This window comes from Panthera tigris, chromosome A1 (genome assembly GCF_018350195.1).
Source record: "Panthera tigris isolate Pti1 chromosome A1, P.tigris_Pti1_mat1.1, whole genome shotgun sequence".
NCBI lineage: Eukaryota > Metazoa > Chordata > Mammalia > Carnivora > Felidae > Panthera > Panthera tigris.
Genome location: NC_056660.1, coordinates 69,775,585 through 69,789,112, shown reverse-complemented (window position 1 = coordinate 69,789,112; position 13,528 = coordinate 69,775,585).

Genomic DNA, 13,528 nt, shown 5'->3' with positions numbered 1-13,528 from the left:
AACCAAAATAAGAACCACAAACTTCAAAGTACCAAATTCTGATCAGATGATGGCTACAGTGCATTAAGTTTGTAAGCCACGTCCTACTTCCATATTCTGGCTGAGGACCCCCTTTCCAAATTCCCAGGGGTTCTAGTCAGCAACCTTTTGGAGGAATCAGTAGATAATGCCTAGAGTTGACAGTCAATCCTTGGACAAAGCAGCCTTTAAGTGTTTTAAATGCATTTTCAGCATATGATATCTATGAAACTAATATTTATGAAAAAATAGGTCTGGAAGCTTTTTAAAGTGTAGTTACATCTTTTTACTGATTTAATAATGTTCTTAATAGATGTTTACTGAGCAAGGAGCCTTTTGGGAATCCGTTAAGTGTATTTTTGTTTGTCACAATGACAACCTCCAATACTGCATGGGGTCCAGTAAATGCCAGACGCAATCCTTTTACCAAAAACAAAAACAAAAATACTTGTTCTCCTTCCTAATGTATTTTAAAAAATAATTTTAATGTTTATTTTTGAGAGAGAGAGAGAGAAAGACAGAGTACAAGCAGGGGACACAGAATCCAAAGCTGGCTCCAGGCTCCGAGCTGTCAGCACAGAGCCCGATGCAGGGCTTGAACCCACGAAACATGAGATCGTGACCTGAGTAGAAGTGGGAAGCTTAACTGACTGAGCCACCCAGGCACCCCCCCAACCTATTTTTTTAATATTTATTTATTTTGAGAGAGAGAGAGAACATGTGTGCTTGGGGGAGGGGCAGAGAGAGAGAGAGAGAGAGAGAGAGAGAACAGCAGACTCCATGCTATCAGTGCAGAGCCCAACGCAGGGCTTGAACTCACGAATCCTGAGATCATGGCCTGAGCCGAAATCAAGAGTCGGACACCTAACCAACTGAGCCGCCCAGGCACCCCTTTTTTAGCCTCTTTTTCACTCTCCAACTTATGCTTCTTATGCAGGTAAAAGTCTACTTGTATTTATGTGAATCTAGAACCAATTCCATTTTACATGTAAACATGTGCTTGGCAGAGCTTTCCAGGAATGCAACTATTTACTGCTTTGATTGTTATTTGAAACTTACTTAAGAGTTGTTCACCAATTCAAAATGCCAGGCCACCTGCAACAACTCTGCTTATTGCATTGAAGTCACCAGGACCAGTTTCTGTGTATGGCTAATGCACTCAGTGATTCTATAGCTTTGCCAAAGTGTACAAATCTAGCCTGATTTTTAAATATTAAAAATATTCTTATATATGGGAAATATTTTTTACAAAGGTGTTGAGAATACTCCATTGAATATTTGAAAGTGTCCATACTGAAAACATAGGTTTTTTTTTCTAATTTATCTAGGTGAACTCATCAAGATTAAGTGAATATTTTATAAAGAAAGACACAGAGTTGGCAAAGGTAGAAACTTCAGAGATTTAGGGAAAGTTTGAAAATCATAGTATTGTCCCTGAAATGTTTCTTTCAAATCTAATCTGAAAGATACAGTTACCGTTTTTTTTTTTTGTTTTTTTCTCTTCTTTTTCTTAAAGAAGGCAGACTGCCACGTGCAGCACCTCATTTGGATGTGTCTGGAGTCTTGGAAGCTTGACTCCCCTATGTTCTCCCACAAATAGACCTTGAGAGTTTGTCTGGAGGTTCCAGCAGGGAAGTGCAGTAACCGTATACCCTTGACCCAAGAACAGTCCTCCTCTGTCAGGGAAGGTCATCCTCATGGACCAAGCACAAAGCTTCAGGAGGGACGCACATGGAGCAGTGGGGACAGCCACCTAGCCAGCCAAATCAGCGAATCAACCCTGGTCATCCATGGGGTGACAGATGTCAGATTACCCTCACATCCTGTAGGTACCATTTCTTAACTGAACTGCACACATGATAGCAATCTGTGGTCATCCGAACAATATAAGAGAAAAATTAATTTTACCAGTTGCATAAGAGGTTATAAATTATGAAAGTAAGAAATTTTAAAGATTTCTTCTGTTCTGTTGAGCAACAATATTGTATGTAGAAGAATCTGTGAGAAATCCCAAGCGATAGAAAATGGGCTGTGACATGATCTACAGACAGAAGAGTGTCTGCTGCATGTGAGTGGAAGTAACCTGCATGATAATAAATTCTGCTAACCACAAATGCAAGATTGATGGGAATAAAAACACTGAGTAGAAAATGTACTTGCATATACACAGACAAGAGATACTCAGAGTTGTGAAAATTTTAAATTCTTAAACATTATTTCACAGGACACATTTTTCCTTTTGCAATGTCCTTGCACAACAAATGCAGCAGTAGCCACGGTCAGTGACAACATGGGTTGATAAACAACTGAAAAGTAGCAACAGCCATGTTAGCAAGTCATTGAATTATTCACTGACCCCCTCAGTCACCAAAAATCTCAGTGAAAGACCCACACATCAATTAATCCTATACGTGCTATCGAATAAAAGATTATTTTGCAATCTTGGCAGTGCCTGAAAAGGAGTTTGACTGCCTTGTACTACATATGGAAATAAGACAGTATTCCAAAGAAAATTGTTTTAAAATATTTTATTTCGGGGCGCCTGGGTGGCTAGGTCGGTTAAGCGTCCGACTTCGGCTCAGGTCATGATCTCGCGGTCCGTGAGATGGAGCCCTGCGTTGGGCTCTGTGCTGACAGCTCAGAGCCTGGAGACTGTTTCAGATTGTGTCTCCCTCTCTCTCTGCCCCTCCCCTGTTCATGCTCTGTCTCTCTCTGTCTCAAAAATAAATAAACGTTAAAAAAATTTAAAAAAAGTTTATTTCTTCTTTGATACGAACATGCAATCTTTATTTCAATCAATGAAAAATTAAATAGTGATATCAAAATATCACAAAGTGATTTGATACATATCACATGTATCAGAAATGTTAAATAAAGTGTTTAAACTGTAAGCAAATGAGATTGAGATTACTAAAGAGGAAGGAATTATCATGAAATTTTTCAATTTATTTCAATTTCAATTTATTTTATTTTTATTTTTTATTTCAATTTATTTTTTAAATCTTTTTAGTGTTTATTTATTTTTGAGAGAGAGAGAAAAAAAAAGAGTGTAAGTGGGGGAGGGGCAGACAGAGAGGGAAACACAGAATCTGAAGCAGGCTCCAGGCTCCAAACTGTCAGCCCAGAGCTTGACGAGGGGCTTGAACTCAAGAACCATGAGATCATGACCTGAGCTGAAGTCAGATGCTTAGCCAACTGAACCACCCAGGTGTCCCAACAAACTTATCATTTTAAGAGATGCTTTCTTGCCCAGAATTTTTGCAGTTCCAGTATCTGTGGCAGCTAAGGCTAGGTAGGTCTGAAATACTGGTTTGAGATTGTATTGTTAATTTTCATGCTGCTTAAAAACATATAATGATTATATCTAAAGATCAGTGTGGATTTGTAATATCAGATTAGATGATTAATCCACTTAAAAATGATGCAACATATTAGCCAGTTTGTAGGAAATGTTAAATGAGCTAAAACGTGATTTTAATGTGGGACATCCTTGTTTAACATGATTATTACCATATTCCCAACCGCATATTTAGGTGCAGAGGGGTTCAGTGCAGTGGGGCAATTCCTGCAAAAGCAACAAAATGTAATGGAAAGTTTGAGATTTCTTTTAACAGAATCAGAACTTCATTAAGTTTCATCAATTAATTAAAAAAAACCACACACACATTTCAGATTACCACCATCTGTTTTTAGCTTGGGTCTCACCAAAAGCAGACTTGGAGACAAAGTTTCAAGTTCAAAGTTCAAGTTGTCTGGAAGTTGTCCTAGGGAAGACCAGTGGGAGGGTGGAAGCCAGTAGAGACGAATTATACGACCGTGGGCAAGTGGAGCCAGTGCCCCCAGGTCAATCCCACCAGAGGAAGAGGTGGCTGGGGTACTTGCCCCAGACCCCATCACTGACCGTCTGCTCTGTGCAAGTAGGGCGGGTTCTCGGGTTCTCCACGTGCAGGCCACCAGGTGAGTGAGCGAGCCAGCCGAGTGGAGCCGTGGTGGCAGGGCCAGCCTATATGGGTTTCACGTTTTCACGGCCCAATGAGGAGGAAGCTCCACTGATGAATTTGCATTTGGAAATGATGGTGTGGGGCTTTACTTGGGAAATGATAAGAGTTGGTTTGCCTGTTTGTCCCCTGGTCTTCCTCCAGTACCCCCGCTAGTCCACCACCTTATTTCTGTAGAACTTTTTCTTTTTCTGATTCACCTCTGTTTCCCATCACATATGAAAGGCTGTGGTCTCCTGGATCTAAGTCCTAGAGATGGGGCACATGCCCTACCATGTGGTGGCATTTCAGAACAGGAGATCAGTTTTCTGTCAAACTTCATCACTACCCCTTCCAAACAAACATAGGAAAGTATTTTTAAATCATTCATCTAGAACCTGTCACATTTGTGAGACAATCACACCTCCTCATCTTTCCCACCCAGACCACCTTCTCTTTCTCAGGGGCTACGTTAAGGTTACTTCTCTTTCTTATGTCCTTATAAACATATCCGGTCTGGTGGTACCAGACGTGGACTTACTTGCCCCGCACTAGCTTTTATTCTGCTGTGCCTCTGTGCCTCATCCTTCTGCCCTCGCATTTTTCTATACATCCTGTGTGGCATCATTTCTGATCTCCTTCCTTCCTTTTTCTTTTTTTTTAATGTTTATTTATTTTTGAAGGAGAAAGAGACAGAGCATGAGCAGAGGCAGGGCAGAGAGAGAGGGAGACACAGAGTCCAAAGGGGCTCCAGGCTCTGAGCCATCAGCCCAGAGCCCGACTCGGGGCTCAAACTCACGGACCTCGAGATTGTGACCTGAGCTGAAGTCGGACGCTTAACCGACTGAGCCACCCAGGCGCCCCTCTCACTTTTAAGACCTACTCAGGCATGTGATGGTCATTGTTGGGTTAAACACTTAAGTTGTGCTTGCTTGTGTGTCTTTATGGGCCATTCATGCTGACCAGTAGTAGCACATTGATTCAAATTGATTCATGTTCATGTTTTCAACATAATGCCCTAAAACAAAATGCATCCACATGATCTTTTAATTCTCCTTTTTCCGAGGCAAGATCATCATAAAAATAAGTGTAGGAAATTTTTTATCATTCTTATTTCCATTATTGGCAATATTATTGCAAATCTGTGGAAAGGCAATCGAAATGTGCATACACAAGGAGTGTCACCACCACAGCAGCCAATGAAAGAAGAACACGTGAAAATATTTCCTAAATTTCAGAAAATAAGCCGGCAATATGAAGCAAAGTACTCAAATTGGCTATCAGATATCAAATGCCACTTTTTAATTTTGCTTGTTGACCTCTAGTTTTCATGGAAAACTTAAGTCTGGGGCTCTGGACTAGTTGGATTAGTTGTAGTTATCTACATCTTCAGCTCCCTCAGTGTTGTTAGTTGAATTGTGTAACCAAAAAAAACATATCGAATTCCTACCCCTAGTACCTCAGAATGTGACCTTATTTGCAAATAGGGTCATTCAGATATAATCTGTTATGAGGAAGTCATTATGGAGCAGGGTAGGACCCGATCCAGTATGACTGCTCTCCTTATAGGAAGGCACTCATACAGACCCAGGGACAACACCATGTGATAATGAAAGCAGAAGTTGAGAAGCTGGGTCTGCAAGCCAGGGAACACCCAGGATGGCCAGCAAAACCTCAGAAGCTGGAAAAGGCAAGGAAGGGTCTTGCCCTGCAGATTTCAGTGGGAGCACAGCCCTGCTGACTCCTGGATTTGGGACTGATAGCCTCTAGGATTGTGAGGCACCGAAGTTCTGTTGTTTGAAGCCACCCAGTTTGTGTGCTTTGTATGGCAGCCCTAGGCAACACTCAGCTTTTCTCTTTAATTCACATTTAAAATTTCTTCTTTCATCTGCAATTCACCTGTTTCCCTTTGCACTTTCTTAATTTCTACCTAGGGAAAAGCTATGCTGAGATTTTACATCTGCCCGGCAACCATAGGGACTCAGTTTGTCATGCTCTTTATAGCAACACCATTGTCGGAAGGTGACAATTTCTCTGATCTCCTATGCCATGTATATGGTGATAAGATCAGGAACCAAAAGCTGCACTGTTACAATCTTTCCGCCCATGGCATCCACCAAATCTAAAATTGCTTCAAGTTAAGGCTATGGAGCATCTCCATCCAGGATCAAGGAGAAACTGTCAGTCACTCACCTGGCTCCAACCTCCCCCCTTCCCCGGTACCAATCTCTTTCATAGTCACAACTCACCTTGAACTCTGCAGATGCATCTGTGGTCCAGTCACTAGGACCAATTCTGATGTTAGGCAAGAGGAATTTGAGAGGTTCCAGTCCACTGCTCGGTGATGGGGGCTGAATTCCATGCATTTGGGTTCCTGTCGCACCTTGGGCCTTGCATTCCTTTATCAAAGCAGGGACACATTACTTTATGGTCATTGTATAACTGCCTGTCCTTTTCACACAACGCAAGCAGGGCCCGTTTCTCTTCTTTGTTTCCCCAAGGCTTGGCACAGCGATTGGCGCACAGTAGGGCTTCAATATGTATTCAGTTGAATGCGATAAATGAGGGGAAGAAAGCATCAAGCCGCACTTGCTCCTTACTTGCTTCTGATGAGGGGATGGGCTTCGCATTGTCCATATCCAGCATCTACCTCGTGCCCCAGTGAATGGGTAGTGTCACACAAGTGTGAATAAAGGATTTCCAAAACCATTGCGAGATGAATTATGTTCCGGGGTGCCTGGCTGGCTCAGTCGGTAGAGCATGTGACTCTTGATCTTGGGGTCATGAGTCCAAGCCCCATGTTGGGTGTAGAGATGACTAAAAATAAATAAAATAAATAAACTTTTTAAAAAAGATAAATTATGTTCTAGGAAAATCTCAGAACTTCTACTGGTAGAACCACATAAATAAGGGGCTTTAACATTCCCCTTTATGTTGGTTCAGAGATATTACGTATGATAGAAACTGAGGTTGGTAACAAGGTTAAAGTGAGGTGATTGTCCCGATTTGGCAATTGTTTATGTCCTTATGGATATAAACATGGGATTGGAATACTTATTTATCAGGGATTATTCAGCAACGAGTGACCCACCAATGGCCAAAAAGACACAAAAGAATAGCAACCTGAGTTTTCTGAACCAGCAGATAGTAGTGTGTCCTCATGTGCAGGCCAGGAAGGTTCTACCCTGTGCCAACATGCCAGGCCAACTGGGACTCAGATGGACCCTGCATGAGCGAGCCTGACTCTGAGGAGGAAGGAATGCTCATCGAAGTGGGGACATCCTGACACCAAGCTTGGAATATCCCTACGACCCTATGTCCCTCTGGGCTGAGTGTCCTTTAATAAACCCTGCCTTTGTGCTCCTACATTCTCCCAATGAAAACATGCCCCAGTGTTCATTATAACACTGCTCTCTGGTGCTGGTACCTCTGTTTTATTCCCCTACAGTTGCTCTGTGTAGTATCCTTAACCAGACCTGCTCCACCAGCCACCAAATGCTGGAACGTCTGTTCACTATCCTCCTGATTTGTTATTCATCTCAGAAGTGAGTTTTTCAAACACCTTTAGCCTTCTTTTCTCCAGACTAAATATTTCTGTAGTTTTTCAACCCTTTGATTATTTTTGTTCTTTTTTTTGAATTCTCGCCAATTTTCCATATATTCTTACACCATAGAATTTAAAAGGTATATGTGACTCTATGTATAAAACAGAGGCATAAAATATCAACGGTCACGACATATTTGTGATGAAAACAGACAAGGTCTAATCTCTTATTCCAGACTTCCTAAAGGAAAAGAAAAGAGATTCTAACACAATCTGCTAATAAACCACAGAGTTAGATCGATAAGGAAAACAATCCACATGAGTCCTTAAGATAAAAGATATCATTAAAAAATTTTTTTTAACATTTATTTATTATTGAGAGATAGAGACAGAGCATGATCATGAGAGGGGCAGACACAGAATCTGAAGCAGGCTCCAGGCTCTGAGCTGTCAGCACAGAGCCCGACGAGGGGCTCGAACCCACCAACCGTGAGATCATGACCTGAGCCAAAGTTGGACGCCCAACCGACTGAGCCACCCAGGCGCCCCTAAAAGGTATCATTTTAAAAATTATTTCATACTATCACTCAGCCATCAAAAAAGAATTAAATTTTGCCATTTGCAATGACGTGGGTGGAACTAGAGTGTATCATGCTAAGCGAAATAAGTCAGTTAGAGAAAGACAAATATCATATAATTTCACTGATATGTGGAATTTAAGAAACAAAACCATGAACATAGGGGAAGGGAAGGAAAAATAAAATCAGATGAAAACAGTGAGGGAGGCATACCATGAGAGAGACTCTTAACTCTGGAGAACAAACTGAGGGTTGCTGGAGGGGAGGTGGGGGGATGGGCTACATGGGTGATGGGCATGAAGGAGGGCACTTGTGATGAGCACTGGGTGTTTAGTCATGAATCACTAAGTTCTACCCTGAAACAAATACTACCCTATATGTTAACTAACCTGAACTTAGATAAAATCTTGAAAGGAGAAAAAATAAAATAAATAAAAACAAAAAATTATTCCAAGCTACTTAATAGAACAACTTTTTATTCCTGGTAGTTTATATAAATTCCAGCTAATGGTCCATCATGCTAAATATGAAAAGATCAGGGCCTTTTATCAACAATTCTATTTTAATTTTTTTTAACGTTTATTTATTTTTGAGACAGAGAGAGACAGAGCATGAACGGGGGAGGGTCAGAGAGAGAGGGAGACACAGAATCTGAAAGAGGCTCCAGGCTCTGAGCTGTCAGCACAGAGCCCGACGCGGGGCCCGAACTCACAGACCGCGAGATCATGACCTGAGCTGAAGTCGGATGCTTAACCGACTGAGCCACCCAGGCACCCCAACAATTCTATTTTTAAAAAATGATTTGGGGATGCCTGGGTGGCCCAGTTAAGCATCCGACTTCGGCTCAGGTCATGATCTCACGGTTCATGGGTTCCAGCCCCGCATTGGGTTCTGTGCAGCCTGCTTCGGAGTCTGCCTCTCTCTCTGCTCTTCTCCTGCTCACGTTCTCTCTCTCTCTCTGTCTCTCTCTGTCTCTCTCTCTCTCTCTCTCTCTCTCTCTCAAAAATAAATAAACAGGGGCACCTGGGTGGCTCAGTCAGTTAGGCATCTGACTTTGACTCAGGTCATTGACCTCATAGTCCATGAGTTCGAGCCCCATGTCAGGCTCTATGCTGACAGCTCAGAGCCTGGAGCCTGCTTTGGATTCTGTGTCTCCCTCTCTCTGTGTCCCTCCCCCACTCATACTCTGTCTTTCAAAAATGAATAAATGTTAAAAAAATTTTTTTTAAATAAATAAATAAACATTAAAAAGAAAAAGGAATGATTTGTATACTGTTACCATATGTTATACATTATCATCTTAAAATGTGAACACGAAAATGTTATGTACATAAAATCGAAATAGGTAATTGTGTCTTCTATGTGTTTTATGGCATGTCGATACACTGGAGTTGTTGAATGACTCTAGGTATTTGCTCAAGTTCTCAAGAGAGCTGGGCTGTGTGTGCAGCTGGGAAGCGCCCAGAGCCTGGGGCCTGGCTTCAAATCCCAGCTCTGTTCTCGACTAAGTGTACACCCCCAGACCCTTAACTACCTTCCTTTCCTCATCTGTGAACAGGGAATGATGGTAGTAATAATACCTGCCTCTAGGGGTCTTCTGAGCAGTAAATAACTTAATACATTAAAAACAACAAGTGTCCAACTTTGGCTCGGGTCATGATGTCAATGTTCACGAATTCGAGCCCCCGTGTCGGGCTCTGTGCTGACAGCTCAGAGCCTGGATCCTGCTTCAGTTTCTGTGTCTCCCTTTCTCTCTGTCCCTTCCCCATTCATGCTTTGTCTCTCTTTCTCTCTCAAAAATAAATAAACATTAAAAACAATTAAAAACAACAACAACGCCACTTAGGACAGGCCCTGCCCATAGTAAGTTCTTGCAATTATTGTCATGATCATTTTAGTAATTATACTCTGAACGTTAGCAAGGAGGCTAAAAAAGTTCTCAACATTGAGCCTGTCTATTCGTGCCAGAACTCTCATGAGACAGTTGGTTCCTAAAGCAGCAATTAGAAATGAAGAATCAGAACAGTGTGATCATGCTGTTTGATGAAGGTCCCAGGGATGCAGGTTGCGGCTTAGCTCAGCTGCTCTCTCTGTTCCCGGGGTGTGCTAACAGCAAACAGAGGGAGAGGAGAGTTCTCCTGCTCCTCCTTCCTCCAGGGCCCACCTCTGGTCTGCTTATCTCTGCAGCATCTCTCACTGGCCTGAGATCCAAATGATGCCTCAAGTGTCCACAGGAGCCTCATTTAGGGAAGCAGCTGGGCATAAACCGTCAACGGACACACCTAGCTTGCACACTAATCACACAGCAGTATTCTCCCATGGACACAAATGAAAGTGCTTTTTTCCCTGTGTTAAAAAACACAGGCTCAGTCGGTTAAGCATCTGACTTCAGCTCAGGTCATGACCTCACCATTCATGAGTCTGAGTCCCGCATCGGGTGAGTTCATCCTCCACTTCAGGCAAGCCCCCGCTTCTCTCTCTCTCTCTCTTTCTCTCCCTCTCTCTCTGCCCTTTGCTCACTTGCACCCCACCCCTCTCAAAAAGTGAAACAAAAATTAAAAAAAATAAAAACACAGACTTACTTGATTTGTCTTTCCTCTTCACTCTTTTGGTAGTGACCCAGATACAGAGAATTGTTTTTGGTTGGTTGTTTTCATAAAAAAAAGTCAACAATACAGGCATCTAATAACAGTCTCTGAAGAGTTAGGAACAAGAGGGATTGGTAGAAATCACGTTGAACTGACCAGCACGTGTCCCATCTAAAGGGTTGAGTATTCCTAAGCTCTGCTCAGGATGCCATGAGGAAATGGGGAAAACAGAAATGCAGCCCAGACTTTTGGACTTTAGTAAGGAATTTCCCAATTGTTTAATGTTGGCTCCCATTAATGTATGTAGACTGATCAAAATCATGCTGCAGAAAGGCCACAGATGCAGGATGTCGACTCCACAGTGCCATGGGGGTGCCATTACCATTGTAACGTGGACATGATATCAATGGTGACCCTGGAGTTGTGCAACACGGTGGCATGGGTCCAAACCACAGTAAGCAAGGGCTCTCTATATCTCTAAGCAGAGAGCCTCTAAGACACTTTTTCAGACATTAGTGTGCACAAAACCAGTGAGATGCCTGTTTACAGTTAGAGTCCTGAGGCTCGTTACCTGAGATTCTGAGGGGAGGCCCAGGAATTTGCATTTAAAAAAACAAACATTTTTAGTAGTCTTAATTTTTTAGAAAAGCTTTAGATTTACAGGAAAATTGGAAAGATAGTTCAAAGAATTCTCATAACCCCTACAGCCAGTTCTCCTGTCATTAACGTCTTACGTTACTATGGTCCATTTGTGGCAAACCAATATTGATACATTATATGAAATAAAGGCCATACTTCATTTAGGTTTCCTTAGTTTTTACCAACTGTCCTTTTTCTGTTCCAGGATCCCATCCAAGTGCCACATTACATTTAGTTGTCATGTCTCTTTAGGCTTTTCTTGACCGTAACAGTTAAAAAAAATTTTTTTAATGTTTATTTATTTTTTAGAAAGAGAGGGAGACACAGAATCTGAAGCAGGCTCCAGGCTCCGTGGGGCTCAAACCCATGAACAGTGAGACCGTGACATGAGCCAAAGTCAGACACTTAACTGACTGAGCCACCCAGGAGCCCCTTGACCATGATAGTTTTATGTCTTTCTTTGTTTTCTATGACCTTGACAGTTTTGAGGACTACTGCTCAAGAAGCTTGTGGGGTATTATACCTTTATTAGAACTTGTGTGGTGTTTTTCTCATGATAAGATTGAGGTCATGGATTGTTGGGGAAAATACCACAAAGGTAAAATGCTATTTTCATCACACAATGTCAAGTATGCACACTATCAACCTGACTCATTACTGATCTTCTTGACCTTGATCAACTGGTTGAGGTCATATCAGTCAGGCTTCTCTGCTATAGATGTACCCGCCACTCCTTTCATACTCTCCTTTTTGGGAAGGAAGTCACTATGGGCAGCCCACACTTGAGCAGGAAGTTCTGTTCCATCTCTCTGAGGACATAGTATGTATATAAATTACTTGGAATTCTTCTGCATGGGAAATTTGTCTTTTCTCCCACATTTATGTATTCAACCATTTGTTTATATCGGTATAGACTCATGGACATTTATTTTATACTTCAGGTTATAACCCAATACGACTTTATTTGTTTTGTTGCTCAAATTATTTCAGCGTTGGCCCCTGGGGGCTGGTTCAGTTGGCTCCTGTATCCCTTTGATGTACCCTAATCAATGTGGGTTTTGAGTCAGCATTTTTATAAAGCTCCCAAGTGACTCTGGTGCAGGTGGTCCAAGGACCGCATGGCCCCTGGCGTGTGCCATGAGTTCTGCTAACCACAGAATCCCACCCAGTCATCGATGCCTTCAGCAAGCGGTAAAGAATAACCCCTCTGTCTGCTGTACCCATTTAGCAAACACTTACTGAATGTCATCCCCGTGCCTCCTCCCTGCCAGGCACTGTGCTAGATTCTAGCAATGCAGAGCTTGCCCAGGAATTCAGACCGGGGTGGACATGCTCTGGGGGAAATATGGATGTGGTTAACAAGAGAGAGGAAAAGAGTACCGGTCAACCCTTTCACCCGTCCCTAGAAAAGAACATATTAAGAATTGAGAGAATAGGGGACATCGGAGGGGTTGGGCTGAAAAGCACCTATAGAAGATTTGGAATTAGGCAGAAAGCAAATGCCTTATCCTCTGAGACTGGAGAAGAGGAAATCGGCTCCAGAAATTTTTACAGATTGGTTGGTGTTGGGGGGGCGGCATGTTTGAGGTCACCTAACCAGCTTTAATTTTCCGGATGAAACAGGAGGCCAGGTCACCCTTTCTAGAGGGAGGCTCTGGAGACACAGTGCTGGAAGGCATTAAAGTTTTGAAATCGTGGTTGGCGGGGAGGGGTGCATTGGTTGCAATCCAGTCAGAAGACAAAACTACAGCAAAAACTTGGAAAGAGATAGTTAAATATAGAATTGATAACTTACTCCAGGACAACTCCAAGATATCACAGAGGAGGCGGCTACCTCCTCTCAGGCTACACAAACAAAGGAAAGAGGTTGGAGTGATTTAAACCTTACCACTTAGAGGGGTGCTCCCAGCCCTCAGAGAAGGGTGTACTGGCCAGTTGGTGATGGTGGGGAGCAATAAAACTGCGTCTGCAAATGTTGGAGCCCCTAGAAACCGGATTCGGCTGCTCTTACAGGAAGGCACTGCCCCTTCTGGGTGAAGAGACATTTGTTGGGGTGTTGCTCAGAGGAATCACAAGCAGAAAGAAGGTCACAGGGCCCTCATTCTCCCTCTAGTCTTGAAGCCTTCCTGTAGCACTTCTAATTGGTAGAGCCCAATGTGTGGTGTGCAGGGTCTCAGCCTAGCA